At 45.3% G+C, this 18,397-nt stretch overlaps 1 protein-coding gene across 3 annotated transcripts in view; it reads left to right on the plus strand.

Moving 5' to 3' along the window:
• Nucleotides 1-18,397, plus strand: part of LOC135383197 (uncharacterized) — a 147,610-nt gene that overhangs the window by 104,746 nt on the left and 24,467 nt on the right. The window contains exon 2 of one of the 3 annotated variants that reach the window (XM_064612771.1): nucleotides 7,875-8,019. The exons of 1 other annotated variant lie outside the window; for it this stretch is intronic. The gene's annotated coding sequence lies outside the window, so the exon portion shown is untranslated. The remainder of the gene's footprint in view (nucleotides 1-7,874; nucleotides 8,020-18,397) is intronic. One more of the 3 variants, XM_064612772.1, reaches the window with a different exon arrangement.

Consider the following 18,397-nt stretch of genomic DNA (forward strand, 5'->3'; position numbering starts at 1 on the left):
GCCCGTGTGTGTTTGTCTTTTCCACCGCGGCCCTTGGTTTTCCTCCCTGATGCAACACGTGTCAGGGATAGGTTTTAGAACTGGTAGTTCCAGACAAGTGAGAATTGCTTTTCAGGGGATTTTCACACTGGCAGATGAAACATATGGTTTAAATTATTTGCTGGACAGGAATTGCGTAGGTTCACACAAATACTACTACTACGACGTTAGAGTAGTTTCAAATCTAGGTTTCTTGTGTTCCTGACATTATCGCACAAGATCCTTTATATGGGGGGTATGTACAGTGCCATCAACAGATGCTATTTACAAATCTGCGTTTCCTACTGTATTGAAATGGGGTAGTTTGTATCTGAGAACCATAGTGAAACACAGGCAAGCAAGGACAAACTTTGGATGCCCTTGAGAAAGTTGGCAACACATTGCAGGGACTCTGGATGCTGCCTAAATTTCCAGAACACATAGATCCAGGCTGCGTTTAAACTACAAGTGGTTAGAGAAATCCAAAACAGTTGCATGTGTAGGCAGTCCGCTGTTGGATTTCCTCCTGTCCGAGATACGTTACCTCAAAGGGGACGCACGGGCACACTCAGAATGATACTAGGGCTCCTTGTGAAACAGAATGAGGAGAGGGCGAACATATATAAGCCTTTTTTCTTGTCTGTTATTCCGTTGGTTAAATTTGGTTGGTTAATTTTCATTTGTTTAGCAGCACATATGTGTATATTCCAGAGTCTGAATAAATATATCAGTTGAGAGGTAGCGGTCGCATTGTAGATGTCTCATCCTGTCCTTGGCTGCTTGTGTTTCACTATGGGCATGTTTGCTATTGCAAAAAAAAAAAAGAAAAGAAAAAGGCCCATAGAAAAACACGAAAAGAGCGACCTGGAAAGCTGCCTGTTCTAGTGCTCACATGGAGGTAATGCAATGAGGTAACATGTTCCATTCATGAACTGTGCGTAGTAGTACACGTCACAATGGCAACCGATTATTCAGATTTTTCTTGAACTACTTTGTCCTTTGGAGCTTTGATATCCCAGCCTATTATTGGAGCTTTATGTGATTCCCCTCTTGAGATACTTTAAGATTGCCGATGCTGTGCAGTTTGTTAATTTTGAAAATGTACTGTGCTGAGGTACAAAAAGAGAATTGTCATACCTGCATTTGAATACATAGGTCAGTACTTTCCTTGTTGACATTTATATTTGCCCCAGGTCCCAACATTGTTGATTGATGAAAAATGTAAATAAAGAGATTTATTTGCTTGCCAAACAATGCACAAATGTCATCTTTTTCTAGTGAGATCTTTCCTGTTCACCAGACATAAAAGTGGAAAAGCTAAAGGGGCACAATGATGGTAGAGTATAGCATTGTTTTTTGACACTTCACATATATTCACTGTTATTCGTGTGCACAAGTAGGACTAGGAAGGTACAGCATGCGCATAAAAAATAATTTCGTATGCAGCCACACATATAGTTCAGAAGATTAGATAATAGATGTCCAAACATATATAATTGTGCTTCATGTGCAATGGGTATGCTAATGCATAACTTCCATGAAGACTCAAGGTACGTGGGCCCTGTAAGACTGCCCTTTGCGAATGGTATGGAAACGTGTCTCTAACTGTAAAGGTAAGAATCAGTCGAGAATGCTGTAGGCATGGCTGCAACTTACATATTGCTTATCATGTCCTACATGATAAATATTAAATACAAAGTGATTTGTGCGATACTTCCTGAGTACGCAATTAATTCCGAGGCTGGTCAGTGATGTCACCCAGGACGGCAGCCGCATATATTGCCTCTAACACATTTAAACCCCGTGGGCTGAGTTGTGAATTGAAACAGCACTCTACAGAGGGATAAGGTGCACCCACTGATTTGATTTCTAGGATCTATACTATGCCCTAACTCCGCATTTCTAAAAACACTATTTCTAAGTGGCAATATGTGCTCTGGTATGTCTTTTGCGTCTGCATAGTGTGCAACCACATGGCTTCTGGAGCTTTCGTGTGCATGTTTTTGTGCTACGGTGCTCATTACAAACAAATCCAGATGTTAGACATGAAATGCAGTTGTTCGTAGCGTGCTACACGACGCAGGATGACATGGGGGTGTGTGATTCAAAGAAAGCTTCTGGAGAATGCAGAGAATCCCACAAAGAGTTTAAAATTGATTTGTATTTCGTTTTACGTCGCTCGTCGTTCCATAACATCGTCGACAGTGCTGTACATTGGTATATCGCACGTAAAACTTGTCCCATAGCAGTATGCTGTTTCTCAAATACATACAATTCCTGCAAAAATAAAACGCTGTCGGCATTTTCTTGCTAAAACGGCTGTCGAAACGTCAGTCATTTTCCCAAGATAAATGACCCTACAATGGGCACGTGCTGTAAAGGGGCTAACGCAGACGCGACTTATACAAACTGTACGTGCTCACAAAACACAAACGACGAATTCCAGTCAAAACATCGCACAGAGCTTGATTCACGAATGAGTTCGCAGCTGCTGCACTGTTTACTCATCGCGGAGCCAGTGGAACACGGCTGACCGCCATCTTCAAGCACAGATACGTGAAGTCACGAAAAAGCCGTAGCTGGAATTCACTGGCAAGTACGAAGGCGCGTACACGTCACAATGCCCGTTCCGGTGCATCTACGTCATAAAAATTCGCAAACCAAGCACTCGTGGCCGTCATGAAAAGACCTGCCGGCATCCACCAAAGGCTACGGCGGGCGGGACTATCTGAAGAGCTGGGAATCCACCTACGAGTGTCTTTCGTACAATGACAAAAAAAAAACAAAAAAAAAAAACGGTAAGACGCATTATGTTGCTGCCAGTGACAAACAATTTCCGCTACCATGCAGGTCGAGAGACAAGGATTCATACACTGCATTTGTTGAAAGCGGTTTCCAGAACTAAAAAAAAAGCACTGTAACGCTTCAGAAGCCATGAAAATTCAGCGCGTCACCCAGGGCTTAACGTAGCGCCTGAGCTTTCACCAATTGAAGGGTAATCGCCTAGCTCTGTTGGCAGCATTGTGGTCTACTCGCTTTTTGGCATGCCAAGGTCTCGTATTGCGCGGTCACGATGAGGACGAGTGTAACTCGAGGCAACTTTTAATGCTACGCGAATCCGATGTACCAGGTTTAGTATACTACCACTAGGGGCACGGCTCAACGAGACAGGGCATAAGTGGATTTCCTGGGAAGTGCAGAACGAAATGCTAGAGCTGGTTACCCGCAGCGTGCTTCACTCCCTTCCCTAGTGAAATATGTGCAGGATGCAGTGTTCTATGCCGTGATTGCTGACCCGACTTCCAACATAAGCGCGCAGGTACAGTTATCCTTTTGCCCCAGGTACGTTAATTAGGTCTGGCAGTGCAAGGTATTAGTTGGATTATATGTAGTCGCGGACACCAGAGCAAGTACCCTCGTCTCGATTCTAAATGATGTGCTTCGTCCATTCAATCTCCAAATCGAGAACTGCCGTGGGCAATGCTATGACGGAGCTGGAAATGTTTCCGGCAAAAACGGTGGGCTTCAAGCCCCAGTGCAAGACATTGAACCAACCAAGCGTCATGTACGTCCCACTCCCTTGCACACACATTCAACCTGTTGTTGCAATATTTGTGCATGAAAATCTGTGTGGGTCGGGAGTTTCTAAGCTTGTACGGTATGTCGGTAGAGTGTCGGTGTGTTAGGCTTGTCGGTGTGTTAAGTGTATCGGGACTTTGTTAAGACATGTTAAATTTTGTCATAGCTTATCTAAAGGGCCTCAGCTGACTCAAGCAGTTTCAAGGAAGGAACACCTGCTCTTAGGCAGTTCTGCGAAACAAGACGGACGCCAAAGGCATTCCTCCCTTCGATCGGTGTCAAGTAACTAGAGCTAGTCCAATTTCTTTTCACGCTGTCATCGGATAAAATGAGTGACGCAGGAGCAAAAGCAGGTGTCTGTGCAAAGGCGCTCACGAAATTTGATACCTATTTTATGGTTAGACTCATGATCATAGTTTTCGAAATATTGGAATGTGCAGATTCTGCTCTTCGAAAGAAGAGCCTACAGTTTAGGCATGCAGAGCTGATATATAGTTAAGGCTGCTAAAGGAAGCGCTGCTGAACTGCGCGACGAATTCCCTTGCTTTTGGAGCGACGTCTTAGCTAAGGCTGGAAGGTAAATGCTGGGAGTCCAAGGGCTTCGGAAAGGCAGCGGCAAGCATTACCCCGTTATACAGAAGGATCGCAAGCACGCGAGTTGAGATCTCCGGAATATTTCTATTCGCAGCGGTTCTATATGGTTATCGACACAGTGCATTCATCCCTGTGCACTCGGTTTCCTCCCGGAATGTGGGATCACGTGACGTGAGTCGGAAAGTTCTTGACGGGAAAGGTTGACGGGACTTACTTGTGCGAGTTCTATAAAGGGGATATTGATGCAGGTCGCCTCCAACTTTACTGGGACAAGCTAATGGGCATTGCAAAGCAGCATGTCACAACCCGTGCTTCATTGCAGGATGTGAGAGCGTTTCTGTCGGGAAAGGAAGGAGAACCAGTAGGGACGCTTGTTCCTGAAGTTCTTAAACTTACTCGAATTACATACTCACAATACCTAGGACCTCCTGCACGCCAAAAATGTCTTTCTCATGCCTCTGACGGGTCAAAACTTACTTATGCTCTACAATAGGGCAAGTCAGTCTAAACCATACCTTACTTACTCCATCGCCTTATTTCACTGCCACAAAGAGCTTGCTTGCGAAGTGGATCTAAATGCTGTAGCAAACGAGCTTATCAAATGAACAACTCTTAGAGAAAACACGTTTCAAATTGTAGATAAGTATTACGTTTTTGCATACCTTCTGACTAGTATATTCTAAGGGTGTGCTTGTTTCTGCATCTGCTTTCTTTATCATGTGTGTACGAACCAAAAGCGTACCAAGCATGCGAAAACAAATGGTCAACTTGGCTCAAGAAGTGGTGGTTTCGTTTCTGTGTCATTATTCACCCACCGTAGTGTGGTTGCACGTCCACCTTGGATGCGTGACAGCTTAATCACCAAACCCCACCACCCCAAACCGTACTCGCGGCGCTCCTACTCCTCGGGAAAATGGGGGCGATACACATCTGCTAGTGTGAATATTAAAACGCCATGTGACCCGTGGTGTTTTATTGGCCTTTCCACTAATCCGGCTAATGCGCCTCTTGACATTTGAACAAACACAGATCTAAGCCGTATTTCGAAACGATGGTTTATATATATTTAGTAACGTATTTAGTAACGGTACTAAATTTATCGTTTATTCTAAAGATACAGTACGACGCCTGATGTGTAACAAAAAGGAATAGACAACGCTACTTAATTGCGTCATATGCTCCAATCCTTCGTCGTTACAGCGTAAACATTAAAAAAAAAAATCTGTTGCCTTCTTAACCTCGCCAACAGGATACGTAGCCTGATAAGCCCCGTGTGTCTGTGAGTATGCGTAGCTCCGTAGTGGTTGAAAACTGATTGTCCTCTGCTTGTAAAATTTCCAAGCATAGCATAAAATAATAAAGTGATAAGAACGCGAAGAAGCATCACGCGGATGTGAACTTGCAGCTTGTTTATTCAGGAAAGACCAACACTATGATGGAAAGTTCCTTGACACAAAGGAGACATTTGGCGCGGACCAGGAACAGACAGGGACCAAGCGCACAAGTCCACAGCGCCTCACGGGGGTTATTTCTAGAGATGGGACGTATCAAAAAAAAATTCGAATCCGTGTCTGAATCCGAATCCACGGAAAGTTATTCGAATCCACGAATCTTACGAATCCTTTCTTTAGAGAGAGTTTAAAACGCCAGGAAAAAAATATGAATAGATGCAACAATGAATATTATATATACGAGGGGCGTTCAAGTCAAACCGGGACTTTCTGTCTCCTGAGTGTACAAATGGCTCCCGATACTTCTTTTTCATCATTTTCACACGCGACATGCCTCTGCGTTCACCACGTAGTGGTCCAAAGTTTGTGCAAAACAGAAGACACGTGCTAGACAAGATGGCCGACAACGAGGTGAGCGCGCACATCGAACAGCGAATTGTCATGAAGTTTCTCGTGAATGAAGGCGTAAAGTCATCTAAAATTCACAGAAGACTTCAGGCTCAGTATGGCCACGATACACTTAGCCGCAGGAAAGCGTTTGAGTGGTGCAAACGGTTCCGAGACGGCCGTACATCAGTGCAGGACGATCCCGGCCGGAGCGGCTCAGAGCCCAGTGTCAGAGTTCCTGAGAACATCCAACTTGTGGAGCGCCTGAACCTCAAGGACCGACGGATAACACGTCTCGACCTGGCTCGAAAGACGGACCTTTCTGTGGGAACGTTGAACACTATCATTCATGAACACATCCAGTTTCGGAAAGCCTGGCCTCATCACCAAAGGAGTCCTCCTCCTACAGGACAATCCACGCCCGCATACCGCGCATCTCACGACACGCGCACCTTACAGGAACTTGGCTGGGAGTTGCTGCCACATCAACCTTACAGTCCAGACCTCGCCCCGAGCGATTTCCATCTCTTCGGGCCACTGAAGGCGTTCCTTGGGGAGAGAGAGAGAGAGAGATTATGGGTTTAATGGCACAAAGGCAGCAAAGGCCATAGAGAGCCACAACTATGGTGAGTAGCTTCGGGGGCCGCCACTTCAGCTGCGACGACGAGGTCAAGAATGCGGTCCGATCATGGCTGCTACGCGTCGGTAAGGATTTCTATGCTGCTGGCATCCAATCTCTCGTGAAACGCTGGGACAGTGCAGCTGGAGATTACCTTGAAAAATAAAACTAATTTCTCACCTGTAAGTTCATTTTACTTTTGCGAAAAATGAAAAGTCCCGGTTTGACTTGAACGACCCTCGTATATATATGAATAAGTATATGATGCCTTTGTTTAATGAAAAACAAATTAAATAATGGTTCAGTTTCTGGAGAAAATATGTCCACATATTTCTTCTTAAACGTAATTTATTTAACATGTTCTTCATAGACAACAAGAAATGCAGAAATTCTCGAGTCTGAATTATTTCCATAAAACTAAGCAACAATCAAAAGCGAAACCAGGTTACTTTTAAACTTGTAACGTAACAGTTCCTGCCTGAACTCTTTCAGTCCAGAGCAATGTAAACAAAGAAGAAAACACCTGTCAGCCAATGAGGCTTTCGGCGGACTCAGGAGGCGCCAATTTGAAAAAGAAACAACGTGGTTGGTGGATTCGAAAGATTCGATTCGCCGTTTTGGGCACTGGGATTCGGATTCGCGAATCTCGAATCCTTGCCTAGGATGCGAGGATTCGTGGATTCGCGGATTCGGTTAGCACACCCCTAGTGACTTCCGTGTGGATATAGCCTTCACCGCGGTCAACGCGTGTAAAACCGTGCCTGCCGATCAGGAACTGTCCCGGTAAGGTCAATGGCCAGTCTGTCCCTAGGGGGGACAAGTTCGCCCACAACTTGCTGTCCTGTGCACTAGTTCTGCACCTTCTAGTACAGCATAATATGCACTTCTGTTTTTCCACTTTCAGCAAATATGCTCTCTAGAGTTCATCTCGAAGCCTTAACGAGGCCCAGAAAGTAAATGGTGGATAGCCTATTCTCATATTGTATTGAAGAACAAATTTTATTTCCCAAAAAAACATTTTTCAAACTGAAATATTTTCCGCTGCTGCCGAGAAAACGTCCCTTCATACATCACTTAAGAAAGTTTTGACTTCTGCCGTGCCGGCGCCATTTTTACGGAGCCGACGTTATAGCGTACTTACTCTTGGGAACCCGTCTCTATCAGTTATATCTCACACAAATTTCATTTCGGAATTGGCCGCACAACTTATCTATTTCTTCTTGCAGGTCTGTGTATGCTACCCAGGATTGGCGTCCTCAACTGCAATGGTGCATACATGCACCAACTGTCATCACCACTCGATTTCGCAGGACATAAGCACATGCAGCTGAACAACTGGAGCAGCACAATCCTGAACTCGTAACAAGTAGTGTAAGTTTCTGACAATATCCCTTTTCACCAAACAAAGCTCTCCTATTGACGTGTTTTTAAAAGAGCACGGAAATCACATCGAACACTTAAATATACGGTGTGTTTCACCTAATGCTACCTTCACACTACGTCAGCGAACGCCGCGAAAGTCGCGAACGACGGAGATGCCCGTGAACTTCTCGCGTTCACACAGCAATTCGTGAATCCCGCGGACGCGGCGGAGGTGTCCAAAGCCGCAGCGCGAAAAAGTGAGCAAGAGCAGAGAGCAGTGAGCGAGAGCATTCCCGGCAGTGCCGGGAAAGACGCGGGTCTGGACCAATCAACGCGGTCCACGAGCGCGAATGCTGGGACGGGAGAGCAGCGGCGTGGACAACAAATATGGCGGATGCGTAACCTGGTCTACGAAAGTATAATCAAGGCTCTAAGGTAGTGCTAAATGTTGTACAGCAGGAAACGCAAGAGGAGTAGAAACGTAGATATGAAGACCGCATCATAGCGGCTGCTGAGGGAAGACGAGGACGTAAGTGTGTCGACTGTGTTGAGACATGCGTAGATGCATGCCGATTGCTGCTAGAGATGCGTCTTTTTTCCTTGTCACCGGAAAAATTCAAAAATGTAAATTTTCGTGCCTTCGATGCGTTCCAACCCGCCAACAGTGCCTTAGGTGCCTCTAATTCGCCGACAACTACCAACTTAGGGCTCCGTCTGGCTGCAATGCTTCACAACTGAAAGCAACTCACCAGTATCCGCGTTTGTTTCCATTTCTTCTAATTTTTCGGGAAAAAACCCGAAAGAAGAACCGGTTTTTTTCGAGCGATTCAAAATTTCCGGAAACTTTGCATCTCTACTTGCTGCTCGCAGCGGGCATCGCTTTTCAGGTGGCTGTATAAAACGCAATAAATACGTGTTTTCCAATTGTTATCTTGATTTATGACAATCACGTTACACGTGTGGAGCTTGAGTACAGTTCGAAGAATGAAAGAGATGAGTTTTTGAAGCGGGGGACGGTAGTGCCAGTAGTGACGGCATGCCTGGCGTTTGGAGCACAGTCTGAACGAGAGGGTCGCGAAAGCCGTAAAAGCGACGAATGAGTTCCCCGCGTTTGCGGCTTTCAATGATGTCGTGTGAACGTAGCATAACGTGCAAAAAAAAAAAAGGATGAACACTATGGGGTCAACGCTATTTATCTCGGAGGACATTTTTCTATGACTTCTGAGCACTTTTATCAAATTTAGTTTGCGAGAAATCGAATTTGCCCAATTGATCTGCCATCTGATTGATTTGCCAGGCCAACCTCACGTTCTATTTTCTTTTTTTCAGCGAAACAGAAAGCACACGTCGGATTTACCCCATTGCATTGTAACATACATTTCCTGCTGCTTTGGTAATCAAAACAAAAATTGTGGAGAACGTCGTTTCGAGTCGCACAGATTGTCTGCCGAGCTCAGTTTCCCGTCAAATTAACGCAAGATGCGGCAGAAGAAAAACGATCTCCCGCACTTTCCTGTTTCCCTGTCGCTCTTCTTTCAGATAACTTTACCTTGCAACCATGCTACGTTATCAGTAGAAGCTTGGAAAAGGGATAGTGAAAGGGCACATACATGACCTCTTTGAATGGCGAAGGCATTTCGGAGATGTGAGCGCGGCCGGCAATTTTCGAGTCTCGAAATGACTGTTTTCGAATTTTTTCCCCGGCTATTAGCATTGTAGTACTGCGTGTATTTTGCAATAGAATGGGGTAAATCTGGCACGTGCTTTGTCTTTCCTTCGAAAACATACACACACACACACACACATACACGTGAGGTACAGTTGGCAAACTTGGACCAGCGGCATGGCCGAGCGGGTTAAGATGTCACGCTCGTTGGTGGTTGCCAAGATCGCGCTGAAGACTGGGAGTGGTGGGTTGGAATCCTATCACCGGCTGTGCTGTTGTAGGTTTTCCACAGGCTCTCCTAAGATCTTCCAGACGAATGTCGTACAGTTCCCCCTGAAGTCGGCCCAGGACGCATACTAATCCCCCTGTCTGCCACTCCTTCCTGCTGTCCTCTTTGTATGTGTCCACATCTGTACGCTGTTAATGGCCACAGTTGCTCCCCGGCACTAACACGGAACAAAACAAAGCAAAAATTTGGAATTCAGTTGAGAAAATTAAATTGATCTCGAATTAGATTTGACAAATGTGCTCGGAAGTCGTGGCAAAATCTCCCGCGAGATAAATAGGGTTGACACCATGGTGTTGGGACATATAGAATTTTATTACGATAGTTGTTTTTCAGGATTTTAATTGTTTCACGAAACAATTTCAGATAAATTCCCCGGCTAAATAAGTCACAAACAGGTGTCGCTATCGAAGAAAAAAAAATTTTCTGCTGAAGATCCTTGAGACATCGCCATAGGAATGAATTGGAGCTGTAAGGACGAGGGACATAAAGAACACACTTACACGGGACCGGCTGCTGCTTGAGACATCGGCCATGATCCCTGTCAGTTCCTACTCGCGTGCTGTGACGTCAGAGCGGTGGAACACTCTTATTGGTGCGGATGGCAGCAAGGCGACGGATAGACTGCTCTACTTCAGACACGGGACGACCGGTGCAAAATAGAACCACAAAAAGGAAACATGAAGAAGAAGGCGCGCGGTTCACTATTGGGCGACTCATGTGACGTCACGGAGCGACAGCCGAGCGAGACAGCTGTTCTGGCCCGCGAGATTGAAAGACCTCTCTTGCGCACGAGGATCGCGTGCTGTACTCGTACGTTTTGTGCGAACATATATCCCATGGCTTGTAATTCTAATATCTGCTCACCCTGACATTTTTTTTCGAGCTCTTCCATGCTCCATTAAGGGGACTTTAAAATGAATGGCAAGCCTACAGGAACTGTATGTAAGAAAAATGAGACCGAAGCTTTTTGGTTGCATGTAGCGTAAGACTTCCGCACTCCGTTGATCCACTAACACTGAAGCGACTCGCACGACATTTATTGAGAACGCAGGCAACTGTGAAACTCAGCTGTAATATACGTTCCACAGTGTGGTGAAAGCAAAAAGTCGAAGATAGACGATTTGTGCATTCCGGAACACTACAACTTAAACCGAGAATCAGCTGAGAGCGAGGCTTTGCACGGAGAAGCGAGAGAAAAGCAATTTTCACTGCTTTCATCATATGGTCCCCCAATCACCCGGGACAGTGAATGATGGCGTATATCAGCAGCCTTGAAAACGGAGAAACTCACAGAAGGCGCTGATGAACACGCAGGTTATTACGTTACAACTATTTGAACCAAACTACTCGAAAGTTGCCGAAATTCTTCAAACCAGGTCTATTACTCCTATTATATTGTCTCAAATGCGTTATGAGGACTATCAATATATATGCTATCAACTAATAATACAGAAAATGTGAAGAACTGAGACGCAATGGCGTGTGTATGTCATCATAAGACCGAGTTTAACATGGTGGGGACATAAAAACGTGCTGGTGGTATTTCACCTTACAGTCCCTTTAAGTGCGTACCGCTTTGTTCGATGAGCATTTTGCCCTGGAAATTCAGAAGTTCACACATTCCGGAAAGCACTTCGCCAAACATCACTTGCATAAGAAAATATGGTCATGGCATCAACGGACTGCTAAATGAGGACGCTAACCTGGTAATACTAAACACACACACACACACACACACACACGAGTAATGCAACATAACGGTACACAACAAAGACTACCAGTTCTCGCGAGACTACCAGTTCAAGACTCGCGACGTAAACCCCCAATCATTATTATTATTAACAAAAACTACCCAGAAGGCATTATACCGCTCTCTTTTACAAACGCTGAAAGGTGAGCCCTGGATTCACGGGTTGTTTTGTTCTCGGATTCACCAATGTCAGATGTTGCCAAATCATCTGCAATGACGAGTGCCATATCCTATGTCCTTCTATGTTGCGTCAATCGTTAGGACGGCGTTTCAGGCATTTTTTCCAATTCTTTTAGTACGATCAATGCAATACGTATTAACCCTATTGAGTACATTATTTTCTATACGGCTGTTTTTGTCACCAAAGTAAAATGTCAGCATGATAATGTTCTTTTCACCGTTGCGGCGAGCTGGAATGTGTATTGTCCTTCATTTTGATGTTGATATATCGAGCAAATCCTCCCTTCCAGCTCAATGCGTGCTCCTTCGCTTGTAGTATCGCACTTCTGGATTATGTTGTCCCATTTCTCCTTGGTGTGCATCTAATCACTTATAATCGTACCCAACACGTATAAGACACCACCCGAGAGATGACACGTTGATACTTGCGCGGCCATAAATGCGAAGCCGCCTTCATCGACGGGTAATTGAGCTAGGGCACGCAATAACGACCGCACAGATCTATCCCCAGGTGTGACAGGGGCGTTGCGTGACCGAAACGCTTCGATTCGATAATGTTCAAAAGCATGTAGTTTAAAATGGACGTTTATCGTTTGGTTTCATGACAGTTTTGCAGGGTTGAAAGCTACACGTAATAGTAATTCCGTAAGCGTGCTAAATACGTTGTGTCACGATGAATTTGACTTGATATTACGAGGGGCGTTCAAGTCAAACCGGGACTTTTCATTTTTCGCAAAAGTAAGATGAACTTACAAGCGAGAAATTAGTTTTATTTTTCAACGTAATCTCCAGCTAATACGCTTACTTAATGCACTGATACGCTTGTCCCAGCGTTTCACGAGGGCTTGGATGCCAGCAGCGTAGAATTCCTTACCGGCGCGTAGTAGCCACGATCGGACCGCATTCTTGACCTCGTCGTCGCAGGTGAAGTGGCGGCACCCAAGGGACGCCTTCAGTGACGCCAAGAGATGGAAATCGCTGTGGGCGAGGTATGAACTGTAAGGGGGATGTGGCAGCAACTCCCAGTCAAGTTCATGTAAGGTGCGTTTCGTGAGATGCGCGGTATGCGGGCGCAGAGCTGCACGGAGAGCTTCCTCGGGACCCAACGGGCACTAACTTTCCGAAACTGGAGGTGAGAGAGAGAGAGATTATGGAGGTGTTCATAAATGATAGTGTTCAACGTTCCCACAGAAAGGTCCGTCTTTCGAGCTAGTTCGAGACATGTTATCCGTCGGTGCTTGAGGATCAGGCGCTCCACAAGTTAAATGTTCTCAGGAACACTGACACTGGGCTCTGAGCCGCCCCAGCAGGGATCGTCCTGCAGTGATATACGGCCGTCTCGGAGCCGTTTGCACCACTCAAACGCTTTCCTGCGGCTAAGTGTTTCGTGGCCATACTGAGCCTGAAGTCTTCTGTGAATTTCAGATCACTTTACGCCTTCATTCACGAGAACCTTCATGACGATTCGCTATTCGATGTGCGGGCTCATCTCGTTGTCGGCCATCTTGTCCAGCACATGTTTTCTGTTTTGCACAAACTTTGGACCACCACGTGGTGAATGCGGAGGCCTGTCGCCTGTGAAAATGACGAAAAAGAAGTAGCGCGAGCCATTTGTACACTCAGGAGACAGAATGTATCGGTTTGACTTGAACACCCCTAGTACTAACTCTAGGAACAGGCTCGATATAACAGTCGACAACAGAGAGAGGGCGCAGGCAAGCGTTCAACGAATTTTCGGACATTTTGAGAGCGCAAGGAAAGTTTCACGGCACCACCACAACGGAAAAATAATAAAAAGAAGCTTCAGGAACTGTGCGGCAATGTCCATGAGAGATATCTCCTCTTCAGAGTTGCTTGTGGTTTCATAGCCGTGGCAATTGTCCGCGCAGTTCTGAGCGACAACAGAGGCGAAAACGTGAAACTAACACAAGGGAAACGGTCGTTTTTTTTCTACATCCTATAGCATTAAGCTCCCAAGATGCGACGCATGCGCAGAAAACAGCACCCCTTTGTATCATAAACTATGATTGTTCTTAACTCGGGGTGGGGGAGAGGGGTGCGGAGGTTATTCCATGAGATTTGTCCTGTCCCCACTCGTGACCATGGCCAGCGACGTCATATCTTTGCGCTTACACACACCCCACGCGCTGGTATCTTAAAGGAGCACCGAGGTGACTCCCAATTTCTTTTTGGCGACGGCGTGTTCTGCAACGAATAAGATGAGCTTCGGAGAAAGAACGACGAGAGCGCAAGTGGCCTGCAGCATGCGCGCAAGGCCTCCGTTCCGGACACCTTCCAATGAGAAGGGAACGTGGGGAGAATGAGGGAGAATGATGGAAGAATGAAGGTAGAATAAGGGAACGTCGTGATACAGCCTGTTCCCCTGACATGTGACTCGTGATGTACAGCCGGCGTAGCCCAAGCAGATATAAGTAGCGCGTGCGCTGAGAAGCAAGAAACAAAGAAGAAAGGCTCGGGGACTTTTCGACGTCACGCGAGGATCGGTGCGTTCTCCGACTACTTCTGTAAAGTTGATTACGCAGTGACAATACAGCGTACAGCAAAAATATTTTGCACAGTGACTTACGATGGACAGCTTGACAGATGAGACACAGTTTCGAGCCACTTTAAATGTCACGTGATTGCTCCTTGAATGTCGGTGGACGATGACGACAAATTCATGACTTCTATCGAATTCGCGCAAATTTTACGTTACGTATTGGCGTAATTTTTTTTAAAAAAAGTTTACGTTCATCTTGCAAAGGCTGGAGACCAGTTGATACTTGATGTTATAATGAAGTGTTTTGAGGCTAAGTACCCGGGAAAAAGTATCTGCGTAGGCTGCTCAACATGCAATCTTGATCATTACTCGAGTGGAATACCCAATGCTCACAAAAGAAAGAGATCTTCTTGGAGCATGCCCTTCTCCGCGAACATCTCGCCCGGTAATGTCGCTCGTGGGCATACCCGATGCTGTGCCTAGAGGGGCTGGAAGACGATGATGATGATTTGGTGTTTAATTAAAATTATCCGTCTAAAAGGAGATAATAAAACAGAGTAAAATAATCCACCGTGTAAAACTGTAGATACATAATTACAAGTCCCTCGTAAAAACCAATAAACTTAAACAAATGTGCATATCTTTATAAAAGGCCCAAACGGCCGTCACCCAGCAATAGATCTACTGGGCGCATCGGTAAGAACGGTCGGTAAAAAACACAGAAGGGATGCCGACGATAGCGTTCATATGATGAGCATTCAATAAGGATATGTCTGATTCAGAATCACACACACTGTGCTCTCCTCGACGTAGAAAAAAAAACGTAGGTGAATTTTACTGCACTTCTTAGGCGGCATTGCAGGAGTGATAGGACATCGTTAGGTTGATTTTGTAGAAAGCTCGTAGAGCTTCCTAACATGACTTTTCAGCATCGACCTCAGAACGTGGAATGACATTTCGAACAGTTTTCCAGGAGTACCGTTTCCCTGGAGTGCCTGCTCATTTCTACTCACGCCTATATGACTGGCCACCCTGTAAATTGGATAGATTGGATGGACCCAGCGATGGATGAACCTATCATTTTCTCAAATGTTTTATCTTATGGGTATGAGTTAAACCGCATTGTGTTGCTGGTTGGAGTACACTCTGCGGAGGTCACGTGGCGTGCGTTTTCAGCTGACACTGTAAAAAAATCACCCGCGTCCCGGTTTCGAACGCTAGCTCCCGGGCATATTGAGATATGCGCGTGAAACATTAATAAATGATAGATGGATTGACTTTCTATGATTCGACATCAACATCGCGTTTGTGCACCGCTTGACGGCCAAGATTTTGTGGATGCTACATAAAGCGGCGTGTCGTTCACAATACGCGTGTCACGTCAATGGCGGCTGACGAGGCCAGAGCCAAGTACATTTCCAATCCGTGTAGCAAGTTTCGTGAGCCTACAGCAAGAAGCGAGAGGTAAATGGTGGTTCAGTGTATTGGGAATTTCCGTTATACGGTGCGTCTCGAACGCTTGGATTACGCCCTGCGGGCGGCACATCATCCGATCTTTCTGCGGACGCCGACCACGAGATCGCGGTTGGGTCTGGCCTTAAGAGCTCACAGCCCTTAACAGCTTAACTCATTGCCCTTAACAGATTACAGGTGACTCTGTAAACATAATATTTGTATGCAAAAAGCGAAAAGGCTGACGCCAACAGTGCAGCGGCTATGCGACTGTGAGACGCCCATCGAATGAATGTACCGGGTGCGTCACGAGGAGCGTGCCAAGATCTTTTCGAACCCACGTTACGTTTTTCCCTAAAAAAACTGCACTGCATACGCTGATTTGCGACATGATCTAGTGAGACGTACTCGTAGTATTGTCTGAACAGCCAGCGTCAGTGTTAATGGGCTTTCAAAATTAATTTAGTTCATTAAAATTTCTCGGGGTGATGATGATGATGATTATCATTCGGGTTTTGATGGCGCACGGACAACTAAGTTTATGGTGCGCCAAAACACTGGTGAACCTCTGACTAGTTAGAATTGTGTATGGACACTGATGGGAATGGTCGGTGGTTAAAAATTAGAACTGTAAAGTAGTGCCCTCAGGTGACAGCATGGACAGTGTGACGTGACGCTTCTCTACGAACCCTGTATATTGTATACGGTGAAGGAGCACTGTGTAAGTGGTTGAAGGATACGTGATAAGAACTGCAAGGGCACTGCTGTAAGAAACGCGCATGCAATCACTGGCACTTTCACTTCATTTCATTACCTCAGAGGTACTTGTAAACTACGTGAGGAAGGCAGAATACACGAGTGCACAAATAACGTATAACGTGAAAGAATCTGCAAGGGATAGGTGGAAAATAATAATAACATACAATACTAATAATAAGTAGTAATAATAACAAGAAATTAGTAATAACAGGGCAATATAAACTCATAACTCATAGATTCGCAAAGGTTTCTAAACTTGGGATCATCATCAGTTGCGACATGTTCAGGAAGCGCATTCCAGTCAGCAATACATGTCGGTAAAGGAGATAATTTATACATATCTGTACGGGCATGAAACTGCATGACTTTCTGGCGATGGTCACCCCTTGAGAAGTATGTAGGAGGGCGACAATAAAGATGTTTCAGACATGACATTTCGAAATAGAATTTCAGGAAGAAACATAGACGATCAACTTTTTGGCGCACAGCCAGTGGAGGTAGCCCGATAGGTGGGCTTTCATAGCACTAACGCTACCATTGCGCTCGTAGTTCGATGAAATCAATCGGGACGCCCTGTTTTGGACTTTCTCGATATGATTTATTGGGTATGTCTGATGGGCATTTCAAATGATGATCGCTTAATAGAGTTTTGAGCGAACGAAGGTTTGGTAAGCTAGTAGCTTAACTTGTGCTGATGCTCCACTGAGCGTGCGTCGAATACACCCCAAAGGTGAGAGAGATTTCGAAACAATACTAGATATGTGAGCATTCCATGACAAGTCCTGAGAGCAAGTTACGCCAAAGTATTTAAAGTTTACAACCCTCTCAAGTGCACATGAGACAATATGGTACACGAACGGTATATTGGTCTTTGAGAGCGTGAATGCTATAGCTTTGTACTGTACTGTACTGTACTGTACTGTACGTAACTCTTTGTACTGTTTACGTTCATTTGCCAGTTACAAGTGATACGAGTGAGTTCATTAAAATCATCCTGAAGGGCATTGCAGTCATCATCAGAACTTATTTTTCCATAAATAAGGCAGTCATCTGCAAATAGCCTGACTTGTGACTTCAATTTGCAAGGGAGATCATTTACATATGCGAGAAATAACAAGGGGCCAAGGACAGAGCCTTGGGGGACTCCAGATTTTACATGAGTTGTATTCGAACATATTTTATTAACAAGCGGGCTCTGGTGTGTGTCAGTTAGGAATGCCGCAATCTATTTGAGTATTGTTCGATCAATTCCCAAGTATGACAGCTTATACAGCAGTCGTTTGTGTGAGACAGTGTAGAAGGCCTTTGCAAAATCAATAAAAACGGCGCTTGTTCGGTGGTCATCGTGGTAGCTTGCATGGATATCCGAAGAAAATTCAAAAAGTTGAGTTGTGCAGGAGAGGTGTTTCCGAAAGCCACGCTGATTGTGGAACAGGCCGATTTCACGTCAGTTCAGGCAGGGAGGTCCCATCGACCTCTTGGATTTTCATTATTTTTTTATATTTAGAAGCTCATCGTACATGATGACCAACAGCGGTAAAATGAATAATTTCTACGGAATAGTTTTCGCGCAAAAAATCGAGAAAATTCGGCTCTGAATTCGAGTGTTTCAGTTTTGCCGTGTTTGCACACGTATATCTCCCGAGTCTTAAAAGATACCTACAGGCCAGCAGTCCGAGCAAATTTTGGCGTGCTGGAGCAACGCTCTGTGATATAAAAAATGGCGAACATGCTCTCTCGTGCGGTTTTGCTCCAACTTCGACGCGTGATTTCTCTGGCCGTACACATTCC

The sequence above is a fragment of the Ornithodoros turicata genome, chromosome 2, assembly GCF_037126465.1.
Source record: "Ornithodoros turicata isolate Travis chromosome 2, ASM3712646v1, whole genome shotgun sequence".
Lineage (NCBI taxonomy): Eukaryota > Metazoa > Arthropoda > Arachnida > Ixodida > Argasidae > Ornithodoros > Ornithodoros turicata.